A 16202-nucleotide genomic window follows, 5' to 3' on the forward strand; every position below is an offset into this window, starting at 1 on the left:
TTGCATTATTGGATCCCTTCTAGTAAAAGACAGACTACTAGACTCTGTTGCTGTTGAATTGTTAAACGTTGAAAGTATAGGCTTGTGCCCGTAAGTGAATGTATAAAAAGGGTTAACTGAATGTGTTTAGAGGAAAAAAAAAAAAAAAAAAAGCTGCTAACTTCATTTAAAAAGAGGAAGTGCTGTAACTCTTAATAGAAGCAAAGCAATTCATGTGCTGTTAGTATGTCTTGTTATGTAATCTAAGATTTTTGTTATACGCCCGTCACACAAATGTAAAAAGTTATATGCCACTCACATCCTGAGGGGGCTCTTAAGAATACAAGCTGTAACAAACTGCGTAGCCCACCATGCCCACAAGAAAATACATCTATGTTTGCCAAGTCCCCAATTCAATTGTAACCACATACAATGTTAGGTGGTCACCGCTGTGACCGTAAGGTTACAACATAAGATTTATGCATTAGACGTTAGAATTTCCCTGAGTGTCAGAAAGAGGAAGAGAAGGTGGGCTGAAATGGCGTCTGAATTAATACATGCCAAAGACACCAGCATTCAATATAACAGTTCAGTAAATAGGGAGAATTGCAGTACATTACCAATCAGATGGAGATGCCCGGCATCTAAGACTGCATCTGCCCGGTCGCCGGAAGGACGACCAGGAACGAGTCTAGGACAAAAGCTGTTGTAAAAGTAAAATTAGCCACGTTCTCCCTTGTAATCCTGTCGCTGGGCTGTCACAGGAGCGAGAGACTTAAAAAGAGGAAGTTACTTGCCCTGTAGTCCCAGCACAAGTAACGTATATTCGCAGACAATATAAAATAAATAAATAAATAAACTACAGGGAGTAAGAGAAACTGCAGAGAAGCCGAAGAACGGGTAACAAGCAGGTAACGGAAAGGCCAGGTATCCACAGGAGGAACGGGGCAGATTGACCCGTAATTTGTAAAATGTAAATTGTGTGGTGCATAAGACTATCTTTATTGAGTTGCGATGTGTGTCTGAGGACTGCTAACGTTGAATGAGGAAATAAGGAAGTAAGTGATTAGCCACACTCAGAGGGGTGGAGCTAGATGATGCATCCCTTGTGTAAGGGAGGGTGGTAAGAATCATAGCTAGCCAGGAAGAAAAAGTTGTTTTTTTTCCTCCTGTCTCAAACTCAGCTTTCCACGGTTCCTGACAAATTATGGGCCACCTACAAGACAGACGTAGGGAAATTGAATGTACCCACCATGATAATATATACGAGACCCAGATACACATATAAAAAGAAGAAAAAAAAAAGGGTGAAGGGTCAGCCACGTAGAATTGGAAAAACTGCCAACCGGCCACAATTTCACTGTTAATTTCTCTTGCCGCCCATACGACAGTATTGACACAAAGCACGGAGGACAACCACACCACTGAGATACTACTCTATGAGGGTGGATCCAGTGACTCGAGGAGCTCCCTCATCTGCTTTTGCGGTGGCAGCAGTACAGGCAATGGCTGACAAATCTTCTAAGTTGGTATTGGACTACCCCCTAGTGGTCCACACCCTAAATGACACCCAGAACATACGCATGAAAGTGCAACCCAAGCACTTATCTCTGGCCTATTAGATCCGGCTACAATGTGCTCTTTCCATGCCTCCCCCAATATTTCTTCCCAATGTTGTAATACCTTGAACCCGGCTACTCTTCTTTTAATCAGGTATTCCTGGGGGGAGGGGAGGCATAGGTGATCTGAGTATGGCAGATCAGCTATTTTTTAAAATTGTTTAAAATTCTGTGCAACAAGATTCTGACATTATTGTAGTGATGTACACACTGTTAATGATGCATATTTTGAGTTTTCTTTTGTAGATGGTATCAGGGTGAGGATTGATGATTCCGAACCAGATATGCAGAGGTCACACAACAAGATGTCCTAAACGCAGAAGCTCTGCCTCCGCATGTCTCAGGGCAAGAAGCGGAACCGGAGGCCCTCACTGAGGCGTGTGGAGTGGTAGAAGGTAAGTCGGCAACTCTTTACACTGACTCCTGGAATGCATTTGGCATAGCTCATGATTATGGCCCAATATGGAAGGCCAGACAGCTTGTTATCTCAGTAGGACAGCCAATTAAGAATGGTGCAGCTGTGCAGAGTCTCATCGAAACCCTACTACTACTACCTGGCAATGGAGAATTCACACCGATTTCTACAATGGAGAAGCGAGAGGTGACACCCTCGCCGACAACACAGCAAAGGCAGTGGCCTTCCAGCCGTGGAAGAAAGAAGAATAGATACTGACAGCATGAGTCAGTGACAAAAACTTTGGACTTTGATAAAAACTTTGGACTTTGATATGTCAAGGACGTTACAGTTACAAGTCAACGAGGAAGGAAAGCAGATGGGCTAAAAGACGGGAGCGACAGAACAGGACGGCGTATGGCGAACAACCAACAGAACTCGCCTACAGAGGTCCCTGTCCCCCATGATGGCCCAACTGGTACACAGAATCAGAAGCAGCGATGACGTCGACACTGAACAAGAATGGGTGACGCCTAGGTTCTCTGTAGCTGCTGCATCATTTGTCCAGTTAGCATGATCTTTGCCATATGCGAGTCCGGACAGAAGTAAGGTGGCCATATAACACTTGCCTTGACCACTCTACCCATTTCAGAGATTGCCAATTTGACCACATTCAGCTCACATCTGTTGGGGAGTATGAACATGTGCTTGTTGTTGCTTGAGTCTTTTTCAGGTTGGAGGCCCACCCTGATACTAAGGTAAATGAGCAGATAACCACACAGAAGCTCATGAATGAGGTAATCTGCAGATACAGGGTACCGGAAGTGAATGAGGTAAACGAAGGTACACACTTCATAGGTGAAATAATGTGACATCATGTCTGGGAAGTAATTGGACAGGGGAGTGTGCCTTGGTAAAGCCCTTATGCTCCCCCACATCCTGTCAGACAGCATTAAAGATAATGAGGTTACCCCCCATAGTTACTCTATCTTGATCCAACTCTGCTGTCATGTTGGTCTACCCTTGTTTCTGCATAGGTACGACGGCTCCTTCCAGTCTTGTCACTAGGTAGTGTAGGGTCAGGGTAGGCGGCCTGGACGTGTTCACCATTAGGACTATCTCCAGGAGGGACATCGGTGTGGGTGAAGATCAGGGTGTCCCACGCCGTGCGTACCTGTGCACACTACTAGTATTGTAACAGCACATTAGAGTGAGAAGAGAGGCTCCTGGTGATAGTTTTGACCCACACATGTACGTTGACGTCATAAGACAGCCAAGGGGGGTACCTGACGAGTTTTTAAAAATTTTCCTGATTTATTATGGTAAATAAAATGTTGACCAGATTAATTATGTTTATTACAATCAAAAGTGATTTATAAATTATACTAGAGATGCCTTATAGGGACTAGTCGACCAATAGGACCTACCTCGACTATGACTTTTCAAAATAGAATGGCACTAGGTACGATTTTAGCCAAAAAAGGGAGTGTCTGTAAGATGATAGGGGAGACTTGTACCTACATTCCAGACAAAACGTGACCCGCAGGTAAAGACGCAGTTGCCATTAAGAAGCTGACCGCACTAACTAAAAAGAGCTAACCTTAGTCTGTTTTCCTCAGTAAGGTACCTAACAGCAAAATATATAAAATAAGTTTTGAAACATTGTGTATTTAGAACACTGTGATAGGTTTTCGCTAAGATTTTGCTTTATTTTATCTGCAGTGCACTCTGCTTATGTCCACGCAACATACCGGTGTTACAACACCCCTGGTCCTGTTACCTTGCCGCGTCTGGAAAAGGGAAGTGGGAATAATCACCTTGTAGCTCTTTCTTTCCAGATTGATATATATGATAATGCACTTACTAATAAGACAAAGATTCAGTCATGTTGATCAGTTATTAGATAGTCCTGACTTTGCACTCTTGTTGATGAAATCGAGGTAACGTCAAGAAGGCGGGGTTCTATACAAGTTATGCAGTGTTTACCTGAAATAGTAAAAGTCGCACCTCTCCTAACCTAATTATATTTGTCACCTTTATAGTCTTCCTAATTTCTGTTTGTCGTTGCATACAGTGTATTCCGACCCTGATGACTGCCTGGTCCACCTGTCCCACTATGATGTCCAACAAAAAGCCCACTATCAGCGCAAACGTCGTCATCATGCATCCAGAATGTGATGATGTCGAACCATCCTATACCCCCATGACAGCAATAGCTCCAGTGTACAACACAATGCGAGTCTAGGATCAGCGATGGGGGTGGGACGGAGCAGGGCGAGTTTAGTGAAACAGATAGTTTCAAGGGGGGTCTGTGGTGGAAGCCCAGTATATATCTATATGGATCGGTGGGCCTTGGCAGTAGACAGTTGTCAATTTAACATTCTGTATACATATTTGCTTTCTGTCTTGCTACAAATATAATGTTCTTACAGTTATGCAATAGGTACTTCCGCTCATATGAAAATATCTGTTTTATAACTCTGCTGACATGGGGAAGCCAACATGAAACTTCTGTTCTCAAAACGCTGACAAGATAATATATAGTATAAACACGTTACATTTTCCATCTGTTTTGCAACTTTGGAAGACAGTATAACTCAGACATGGACAACCGCAGTCTGAAACAGCTACCGCAGAAATTACCCAAGCAATTTTACTGGAAACGTATGCAAATAACATGGGAGGTCTATGCTATTACTAACTCATGATGTAACAGCCAATTATATCGAAGGAACCACACGTGGGCCTAAGACAACCCAGTCATTTCATCCACCACCTGATGGCCAATCACAGATGACCGGAGGATGGAAGAATTGCAAGATGCTTATCCAATAATTAAACAATACGTTGTATCTATGTAATCTATTGTCCTGCCCAGATGTTAAACTCTTAAAAGAGGCTACACGCCCAACATTAAAGTTAGAATTGAGGAAGCTATACATGCTGAACCTTGTGTCAGTGTGAAAACTTCTTATGCGCATTATCAATTCAGAATTAATATGGAAGGGTGTAAACATTCCAAATTGAGTAAGCCGTGATTCCACAAAGGAATTCCTCCACACCGCATAAGTTACAACAAGTTCCTGAACACGAACCATTAAAGGGGTTCTGTCATTAGAAAACAACAATCCTATACTTCCCTAATCCTCCCCGTCAGTCTTCTTACCACATCTTCTCCTGTCTCCTGCAATCCCCCGGGTCACCTCCAGCCCGCCGATACTACTTCTTCCGGTGACAAAGCATACATTCCCTGCATTCTCCTTCCGGCAGGTCAGTGTATGTTACGTCACTAGTGACATAGAGTTCAAAGCCCAGGAGGGAGCGACGATCTATTGCCAAGACTGCGCATGCACGCTGTCTCTCTGCACTAGTGTATGAATACTCGCGGTGAGACAACGCACATGTGCAGTCTCCGAAATAGTCATTCCTTCCTAGGCATTGAATGTTACGTCACTAGTGACATAACCTACACTACTAACCTGTAGGAAGAAGAATGCAACAAATGGACGCTCCATACAAAGAAGAGGAGGATCTGGCCGGCTGAAGGTGAGGTGACCCAGGGACTGGAGAAGATCAGAGAGGAGAAGATAGAAGGCTGCCAGGGAAGGAATAGGCAAGTATGGATTTGTTTTTTTTAAATGACAAAACCCCTTTAATTACCCAGAGCAGAGCTTGGCTCTGGAGGAAATGGCATATCATTTATTATATTGGGCAACATTCAAACATTGAGCGATCACCTTGCGCTCCGAGTGGAGGATGCAGAAGACAAGCGAGGCCACTTGTGTTCTGCATCCAGCTGTTCCCCACTAGGAGTGCCCGGCTGTTATACAGCCAAGCGCTCTGAGCGGAGGATGCAGAAGACAAGCAGGGTCGTTTGTCTTCTGCATCCAGCTGTTCCCCGCTCGGAGTGCTCGGCTGTTATTCTATCTGCAGCTCTTATATTCCTGATTGTAACTCTGCCATCTGTAGGACTTCCACTGATTAGAGATTGATGGTGGCAAATCTACTTTAAAAGGGAACCTGCCACGACCTTTGAGCCCAAATAAACTATGTTATGAGGCTCAAGGGTCAAGGAAGAGGGTGTCCGTGTGTGCCAGGCCGCTCTACCACAGACACGAATGGGAGAGTGAACGCAGAGAGAGAACTGAAAAGAGTTCTGCTACTGAACACAGCGCAGGAACAGGGTGCCCCGTGAATATAGAATACGGATCCTGGACATTTGCATCCCCTGACCTCTATAATGAGGTTTATGGGTCTCAAAGGTCATGACAAGTCCCCTTTAAAGGAGGTATTCCAAAGGCAGACTTTTACTAACTATTTATGGGACAGATGCTAAAAGTCTGATTGGTAGGGTCTCACAGCTGAATTCCTGCTGATCCAGAGAGCAGGGGTTCAGTACCCCCCTCAGGGCCCTTGGGGGCTTCCGGAAATCACTGAGCACCTGTACTCGGCTGTCTCTGTTGAAAATGAATGAAGCAACTGCTGCAACATTTAAGCTCCATTAAGCCCTGCGGGAGGGTCCAGAGAGCAGTAGAGGTGTTCTCAAGATTGGCTGGTCTCTCAGGGGTTAGAGGGGGTCTCAGCGGGTATTATTATTGCAGTTAAGCGGTAAGCTTAACTGCAATAATAATCTCTATCCCTCCAGGGCATGGTAGAAGCAGTACCGACGCTGATAGGACCTTCTTATCAATCGGATGCTAGGGGCGTGACAGGGGCATTCCTCCATAGAAGGGCGTTCAAACCCCGAGCTTCCTGGTGGTGGCAAGATACAATACTACCCTTGTGCACAATACTATATAGAATGGCTAACTGGGAGGTGAAACGCAAACGTCTACAGTTGATAGAAACCCAGATTTTGGCTACTGTTATATATAATGCATTCACTTCTAACATTTTATGTTGTGGCTCCGTGCAAATTAAAAAAAAAAAAAAGTAAGAAGTTTCCCCCACTATTATACCCTCAATACCTCATAATGACGAAGGGAAAACAGAATGTTAGAAAACTTTTTTTTTTATCAAAAACCACCATCATGCATTGACATAAGTAATGGCAAATATTTACTGCCTCCAGCCTTCTTGGGCATGCTGTCACAAGCTTTGCACACCTTGATGCCGACTTTCTGCCATTCTTCTCTGCAGATTCTCTCAAGCTCTGACAGGTTGGACCCTCTGTAGACGGCAATTTTCAGATCTCTCCGGAGATGTTCGATCAGGGATTTTGGCTGGCCCACTCAAGAGCATTCAGAGTTGTACCTAAGCCCCTCCTGTGTTGTCCCAGCTTTGTCCTTAGAGTCATTGTCTTGTTGGAAGATGACTCTTCTGCCCGGTCTAAGGTCCCTTGTGCTCTGGATCAGGTTATCATTAAGAAGATCTCTGTACTTTGCTCTATTCAGCTTTACATCAACCCTGATCAGTTTTCCTGTCCCAGCCGCTGAAAAACACCCTACAGCATGATCATTGGGATTTTGGTCACCTCTCTAGCCAAGGCTCTTCTCCCCAATGACTTACCTTGTGGGTCGGCCAGCTCTAGGAAGAGTCCTGGTTGTTCAAAACTTCTTTCGTTTAAGAATTATGGAGGCCAATGTGCTCTTATGAACTTTCAGTGAAGCAGAAATGTTTTTTGTAGCCTTCTCCAGATCTGCACCTCCACTCAATCCTGTTTCTGAGCTCTACAGACACATTTCCTCCTCATGGCTTAGCTTCGGCTCTGATATGCATTGTGAGCTGTGAGATCTTATATAAACAGTGGTATGTCTTTTGAAACTATGCCCAACTGACTAAATTTACCACAGGTGGGCTCCAATCAAGGTGTAGAAACATCTCAAAGATGATAAAAAGAAATGGGATATTCCTAGAGATAAATTTCAAGTGTCGGGCATGAGGTTATGAGAGACAACTTCGGGCGCCATCATCTCTCTTGCCTCACATGCACGACGCAGCGACTCCCATGGTATAGCAGGCTGCAAGCTCCATGGACATCGCAGACTACTCCACAGTCCCACCACACAACTCGGGTTCCGCCGGGGCATCAATGGCGCCTTCAAGGATGCGCTGCAGAGGGCGAAGCAGATAACTGCAAAAATACGGAGGCGATTCTGGTCCACCTACCGTTACCAATGACTATAGCTTTTCTGGGCAGAAGAGAGACCACTGGACGATGGAGGTGCATTTATAGATGTGAATCTAAAGAAAGTTCCACATCAACCAGAAGCAAAGAAAGTTGCTCCTACTAATAACCCGTGCCAACCTGCAATGCCTCCCATGCACCAGCAACAGAGGGCTGTTCTCACAGAAGAGTACAAAGTTCCCGATGGAATGGTTGGATTCATAATTGGCAGAGGTGGTGAACAGATATCACACATTCAGCAAGAATCGGGATGCAAGATACCAATTGCACCTGATAGTGGTGGTATGCCTGACAGGTCCTGCATGTTACCCGGCACCCCTGATTCTGTCCAAGCTGCAAAGAGACTACTGCATCAGATAGTGGAAAAGGGAAGACCTACACTGTGCCGTCATGGAGATGCCCCAGGGAATACAGTTCAGGAAATCATGATTCCAGCCAGTTAAGCTGGTTTGGTTATTGGAAAAGGAGGCGAGACAATGAAGCAGTTGCAGGAGTTAAAATGTGAGGATTCGAGATGGACCTCAGAAGACTGGAGCAGATCCACTGGTCCTGGTCAGGTAGAAGGGGCCGAGTCCGAGGAAACTGGAACATGGGCCCTCCAGGCAGACTTCAAGAATTTGATTTCTTTGTTCTGATAGGAATAACTGGCCTCATAATTGGAAAAGGGGGTGAGACTATTACAAGTAATCCAACAGTCTGGTGCCAGGAGAGAGTTGCAAAAAAAATAAAACCCTCCACCAAATTCTGACTCAAACACAAAGTTATTTACTATTTGTGGAACTCCACAGCAGATAGATTATGCCAGGCAAGCTATTGAAGAGAAGATAGAGGGTCCAGTTAATCCACTAGGCACTCCAATTTCTCATGGTCCACCAGGTGGTGTACCTGGACCCCCAGGCCCCGGCACACCAATGACCATACAACCCTCCACCATATAATTCTGGCCCCCCCAGGAGCAGCAACTCCTGGTCCTCTGCACCCTATGCCCCTTAGGCTGGGGAAATACATACCCACACTGGCAGCAGCCAGACCCAGCAGATCCAAGTAAAGCAGGAACAGACCCCAATTCTGCAGCTTATTATGCTTATTACCAACAGCAAGCACCCCAACCACCTGCAGCTCCATCTGCTGGACCAGCTCCAACCCAAACTAATGGACATGTTGATCCCCCAGCTGCACCTGAAACTGGACACGTGGACAACACAAAAGCTTGGGAAGAGATTTACCAAAAATATGGGTCAGCAAGCACTACCTCAAGATTACTCTAAAGCATGGGAAGAATACTATAGAAAGCAAGGACAAGCAGTTCCACCTGCTGGTCAAGCAGATTGTAGCGCTGCCTGGGCGGAGTACTACAGACAGCAGGCAGCATATTATGCTCAGACAAGTCACAAGCAATGCTGCAGTACCCTCCTGCGCCACAGGGCCGATACTGCCAAGTGCACAGTGCAAGATTTGCTTCATTGAGTAGGGGAAAACCTTTGTTAAATGTTTGGATGCAGACGCCGGTACTGGTGTATCTTGACGCCACCGGACGCTAGGGGTTTGACAGGACTTCCATGGAGGAGCGCCATGTCACACCCATAGCTCTCGATTGGGTCAAGGACTGAAAGGTCCTAGAAGCTGCAAAAACCTTGTTTTGCCTGAAGCGCTGTGGGACGTAACTGAGGAGCATTCCCTGTGCTACACCGCTGTTAGCTGTCTGTCCCCTGGGCCTGCCGCTGTTGCCTCCATGCTGTCATCATGCAGTCCGTGGGGTAGCGATGTCAGATTGTGTCCCACGGCTCTGTTGGCTTTCTGGTGTTGTGCAGCTGTGTAAAGACACCGTGTGTTATACAGTGCCTCCCCGCCGCAGTGTGCTCCCCCAGTGCTGTGTGCTCCATGCTGGCGAGCATGCTCTACAAAACTCATGGGGGTGGAGGGGGTGACTTCACCTCGCTCTGCACTCCCTGAGTCCGACCCCGCTCTGCGCTTAGGGGGGTGCCGCCGCCGGGAAAGGTCCTTTCTGATGTGGCAATGCGAAGCTGGAGCGGGGGACCTGCATGCCAACGAACTGATGCGAGGGGGCCTTTCCGGTGGGCGAACGCGCGCCTCTGCGGCCGGCGGCTTTCAATCAGCGTCCTACGGCACTCTGGCCTCCGTGCTGCAGCACCGGTATGGAAGCCGCTTCACACCGCTGTGTTGTCCCTGCTGACGCCTCTCTTTGCGATGAATGGGGCACAGGCCGGGAAGCATCTTCATGGCGCTGTGGTGCTGCCTGCCTGCAGCGGGGGCAATGTTGTGTTTTTGCAAGAACACCTTCTGGCCGGCCTGCGGGGAAGGACCTTGCAGCTGGGGCTGCCTGTCTGCAGCAGGGTCTGCTGTATGCTTTCCTGATAATTCCTTTGTGGGCTGCCAGGACCTGCAGCCCATCCAGCTGTGCAGCCAATCAGGTACAGGGGGCGTCACCCCCTGTCAATATTGACTCCCCCAGTACTTTCTGGTGGCGTCAAGATACACCAGAACCGCAGACGCCTTGATAAATATCCTAAAATATATATTTTTTAAACCAAACAAAAAAATATGTTTTCATCAGTCCTGACAGAAGGTTGTATCCCTGTGCAGAAATGAAGACTCGACTTGTGTTTAGTAGATTAGTGTAGATGTTCACATTCCAGCAGATGGATCTGCAATTATGTGGCCAATGATTTGTGATACAAATGTACTTTCTACAATGTTTACTTTATCACTTCTAAAAATGCCTATTTTGGGCTTCACAATAAAGAATAACTCCAAGTGTCACACCAAAGGGTCTGCAGACTTAGGTCAATGCAGAATGGGAATTGTTCAGTTTTTTTATTAATTTACAAAGATTTGTAATATTCTGTTCCCACTTTGTCATTACAGGGTGTGGAGTGCAGAATGATGGGGAAAAACTGATTTTTTTAGTCAATTAAACAAGACAGCAACATAGCAAAAATGTAAAAACCAGTGAAGGGTCTGCAGACTTCTCCAATGTATAGACACCAACAGTTACAGACAGAAAGCAAACGGTCTCCATACCGGATATTGAGGGAGATTTGTCCCAGTAACTCCCTGCCGACAAGATCTGAAGAACGAAAACATAAACTTACATTCTGATGGCCTTTGTCCGGTTCGGAATATTCCATCCAGCGAGCATCAATGATATCCGGGCGCGTTCATTTAAGAGGACGGAATTTGCGTTGTTCGTGCTTTTCTGATAAGTGAAGCGGCCTTCATCGCCTTCTTAACCGGGAAGTAGGAAGAAAAAAAATGTTAAATCTTGCTTTTCGCAGAGTTTCATGTCAAGTAGTATAATTCAGCATAGAGGTGGCCCACTGGGAGCGGCTAGTAGCCAGTATGAAATAACATTGATTCACTGGTGGGGAAGTAGGACTTCTGTATCTTAAAGGGTTACTCTAGAACACGGAAAATAAAGGTCGGCCATGTTGGTTCTGAACTCCAGATTTAGGCCTCATGTCCACGGGCAAAAGAAGAATTAAAATCCGCAGCGGATTTTAACTCTTCTCCTGCCCGCGGATCCGCATTCCATAGGGATGCATTGACCACCCGCGGGTAGATAAATACCCGCGGATGGTCAATAAAAGGGATTTAAAAAAAAAAAAAGAAATGGAGCATGAAAAAAAATCTGGACCATGCTCCATTTTCGTGCGGGTCTCCCGCGGGCTTCTATTGAAGCCTATGGAAGCCGTCCGGATCCGCGGGAGACAAAAAATAATAAAAATCAGAATTTACTCACCCGCTCCGGTTCTTCCCTTCGCCGCGGCTTCATCTTCTCTCCGTCGTGGCCGGATCTTTTTTCTTCGGGCTGGCGCATGCGCGGGGCACACGTGCCCTGCGCATCCGCTGGGCCGAAGAAAGAAGATCCGGCCGCGACGCAGAGAAGATGAAGCCGTGGCGAAGGGAAGAACCGGAGCAGGCGAGAGGTAAGTTAATTCTTATTTTTATGCCTCATGTCCACGGGGCAGGAGGGACCCGCTACGAATTCTCCATGGAGAATCCGTAGCGGGCCTGATTTTCCCTGTGGACATGAGGCTTTAAAGGGAACCTGTCAGGGATTTTATTCTGACCTGAAGGACGGCAGGATCAAGTAGTGATAGACCTGCGGATTCCAGCACGGGGTAATGTTCTGTAGTTACATAGTCAACCCGCGGCTCCTTGCATGAGAGAGGTCCAGCTTCCACAGTACCTGGCTGTTACAGATGGGTGGGTGAGTAGTACCTCATGACTACACTGGACCTATTAGTCATGAGGTACTACAAGCCTCGCCCACCCGACCCATTAAGCCTGAGGAAGAACCCTTAAGGCCCAATGTCCATGGGCGGATTTAATTAGCAAAATCCACGTGGGAGATCCGCAGTTCAAGTCGCCCATAGAGAAGCATGGGGCATCCGCACTTCATTTAACACCTGCGGACTTCATTTTAAATGATTTGCGGATGCCACGCAGGGTAATAAGGGTAATAAGTGCATCCAGATACATCCGCACGGAAAAAACGCAATCCGCAATCTCCCGCAAGCAACAAAAAAATCCCTTAAACGACAACTCAGTGAATGCGCTGTGGATTTCGGCGTGGACACGAGGCCGCAGTAAGTTGGAAAGCTCGCTGTAACATCGTGTATTTGTTAGTCATTAAGAAGTACCAGATCTACAAGATGACTTGGTTTCTGTTACGGACAGTAATCACATGATGCACATATGATACGGGTGATTTGCATATAGTCTCCTGTACAACAGTTGATAAACACAGTTACCGTAGAGCCCAATAAGTAACGTCCAAAAAGACGTATTCGCGCACCACTTAGCGCCAGAGCCCATTGTTTTACCAGCACAGACAGATCAATCGCTTGCAGGTATTCTGGTCACATTAATAAAAGCAGTTATTACGACTGGCCATTACATTTTGGAGATGGGACTCCGAGCGATCAGCGGCTTACGGGCGCTCTTGAATGCCATTACTTATACCGCTCCGTACTACACAGATCTGCAGCATTAGTCGCAGCGGTGCCGGGTATTTTAGATCAGTTCCCAGTTATAGCGAATTATAGTACCAGGTGCTGCTGCAGCGTCCCGTACGGTGACCCCGGACACACAGCATACGCTGAGGAGCTGGGAGCAATTACCAGGCTCCCTCCTGGAGAAATGCATGTAGCTAAGGCCAGGCAGCGCTGGGCCTCTTCTGGACACCCCTAGGATCGGGGATGCCCAATAGATGGTATAACAAGAAAAGAGTTTGTCACGGGCGACGCCACCGTTTCTGCACCCACCGCCATGAACATCGGCAGAGAGTAAATGAGCTCCAGACAATAATAAAGTACCTCAGGACCCTGGGAATGGTCAGGGCCTGGAACACCTTTACTTGATAAACTCCAAACAAGACAAGACAATCAATATTCCAAGAGCAGGCATTAATACAGACTTGAGTACGAGTACCTCCACACGGTGATCCAAGACTTCAGGACGGCCGTGTGTGGCAATGAATAATTGAATCCACATACCTCAACCTAGCGGTCCCAGACTTCAGGACACTTGGGCGTGAACAAGTAGAAGTAGAGTACCTCTGCACTGGGCCTTGAAAAGCAAAACTCACATTTTCTCTCTCTCTCTCTGGGGGCTCACTCCATTAGCATAACAGGCACACCCAGATTAGGAAACCTCTCCTCTTCCATTCTTCACTACATGAGGGTTAAATGTACCCCCATGTAGCTGGACCTCTTGACTAGGACTCCAGAAGACATGGACTTTCCTCCCGCTCTCAAACACTCACTTTTATAGCCTCACTCATACCACATGACAGGCCATAAATTGATACATTGACAGGCAGTCTCCAGGCTTTGCAAACACTTAGGCCTCATGTCCACGGGGAAAATCAGGCCCGCTACGGATTCTACATGTAGAATCTGCAGCGGGTCCCTCCTGCCCCGCGGACATGAGCGCTGAAAATAAGAATAAATAAGAATAAACTCACCTCCCACCCGCTCCGTTTCTTCTCTTCGCCGCGGCGTCATCTTCTCTGCGGCGCGGCCGGATCTTCTTTCTTCGGCTCGGCGGATGCACAGGATGACGTCGGTGACGTACCCCGTGCATGCGCCGTCCCGAAGAAAAAAGATCCGGCCGCGACTGAGAGAAGATGGCGCCGCGGCGAAGAGAAGAAACGGAGCGTGCGAGTAAAATCTGATTTTTGTCTCCCGCGGATCCGGACGGCTTCCATAGGCTTCAATAGAAGCCCTCGGGAGAACCGCATGAAAATGGAGCATGGTCCAGATTTTTTCATGCTCCATTTTTTTTTAAATCCCTTTTATTGACCATCCGCGGGTATTTATCTACCCTGCGGGTGGTCAATGCATCCCTATGGGGTGCGGATCCGCGGGCAGGAGAAGAGTTAAAATCCGCTGTGGATTTTAATTCTTATTTTGCCCGTGGACATGAGGCCTTAACCTCTCACTTGCTGCAGCTGTGCAATACATAGAATGACAAGACAGTTTTGCACAGATCATCTACATAAGACATACATGCATGATATTATGGAAGGGGTCAAGAAAAAATGTACTTGGCCACTACAAGCGCAACGGAGGGGGCATGACGCTTGCTGCAGTATGGTAAACCCTTCATGCAGGTATGCGCACTACTGATCTCATATAGATGACCCATCTGGCATGACACCGTGCTGAGACTTCTGGCGCTCTCTGCCTTTTACACATCAGTAAGGGTGTATTTGCCTCCAAGCTCATAGCCTACAGTTGTGATACAAGCTCTGTAATCCTCGTGCTAACAGATGAAATGCCTGCTAAAACTGGAGCAGCACACCTCCATTCATTTACCTGCTCGCTGTCCACTCCATGCCACATGTTCTCAGCCATGTTCCACTCCACGCGTGTGCTTACAAAGAGTGTAGTGGCCCAGCGGGTCCTACAGAATACTCACAGTACACTTGTCCTGTCTCACTTGTCTGGATGCTGTCCCTGGATACAGAAGGTGCCGTCTGTAGGAGAGACCCTGTATCTCCCCTTCTGCTCTAAGCTAGAGCTCAACTCTGAGGTCAGCTGGCCTCTCATTGGCTGACAGTCAGGTTTAATCTTACTGGTGCAGAGCCCAAGGGCGAGGAAGCAGCTCTACTAGTCCCTATGCAGGAGGAGTTCAGAAAGTACGAGAAAGAAAGAGGTTATAAAAAAGGAGTGTGTGAGAACAGTTAGGCAGACTCAGCCAGCTGTGAGCAAGGAGAGGTTGCAGTTCCGTGGTCGGAGAGGAGGAGTTCAGCAAGTTATCGTTACCCAAGGTAGAGTGAGGTGACCAACCCACTCCCTTGGCATCCAGCCGCAGAGAAAATGAAGATCCTTTCTGAGGTCCATCTTCATCTAACAGTGAGTTATAGCTACCCGGTGATGTCAAGCCAGGATTAGCAGACAGTCACTTGTCCCTCTGCTTCATAATCTAATTTACTTGGTTCATCTAAACTCACTAGTGAGGAAAACTGTCTAGTCTATCCATCTTCAAAAGAGAGAGAGAGTGATGAAGTCAGAGTATCATCAGTTCGACATTCCTGTATCTTGCTTGTTTAGTACTGAATCCTGGTATACCTGGTATAAATACGCCTTCAGAGAATTGTAAAGTTAACCTGTTGTTGTAAATCTGCTCACTCTCAGATTGCTAAACTAAACTGGACTGGTCTCCGTTATTTCCGACATATCATCGGAAGTGTCCAATTAGAGTGTGGCGTCACCGTGACAAGGAATAGGCCTCTGGCCATACATACAGTAAGTTTATTGGGGCGTTACAAGAGCACTGCACATGCGCAGCGGTCAGTCGACAAGAGAGACATTATTATTTCTTTCGCTACACGAAGCGTTGCTGAGAAAGTGACGTCAAGCAGAGAATGCCACGTGATATGACCGACACCCAGAGAGAGAATACCACGTGACCTACAGAGGGCCGGTACTGTTGCATCTAGTCTCCACCAGAAGAATGGTTGCAGATGAAGACAGTGACAGGCAACGCCTTGTTACCACTCATGTAACGCCTCTCAGCCTCCAGTTGTCTGTCAATCCCTGTCCTCCTCGCTCTG

The 16202-nt window shown here is 46.9% G+C and overlaps 2 pseudogenes; both read left to right on the forward strand.

Moving 5' to 3' along the window:
• Nucleotides 1-7963: 7963 nt before the first annotated feature.
• LOC136571838 (far upstream element-binding protein 1 pseudogene) lies at nucleotides 7964-8680 on the forward strand (annotated as a pseudogene).
• Nucleotide 8681: 1 nt separating this feature from the next.
• LOC136571839 (far upstream element-binding protein 1 pseudogene) lies at nucleotides 8682-9586 on the forward strand (annotated as a pseudogene).
• Nucleotides 9587-16202: the final 6616 nt, after the last annotated feature.

The sequence above is a fragment of the Eleutherodactylus coqui genome, chromosome 6 (assembly GCF_035609145.1).
Source record: "Eleutherodactylus coqui strain aEleCoq1 chromosome 6, aEleCoq1.hap1, whole genome shotgun sequence".
Taxonomy (NCBI): domain Eukaryota; kingdom Metazoa; phylum Chordata; class Amphibia; order Anura; family Eleutherodactylidae; genus Eleutherodactylus; species Eleutherodactylus coqui.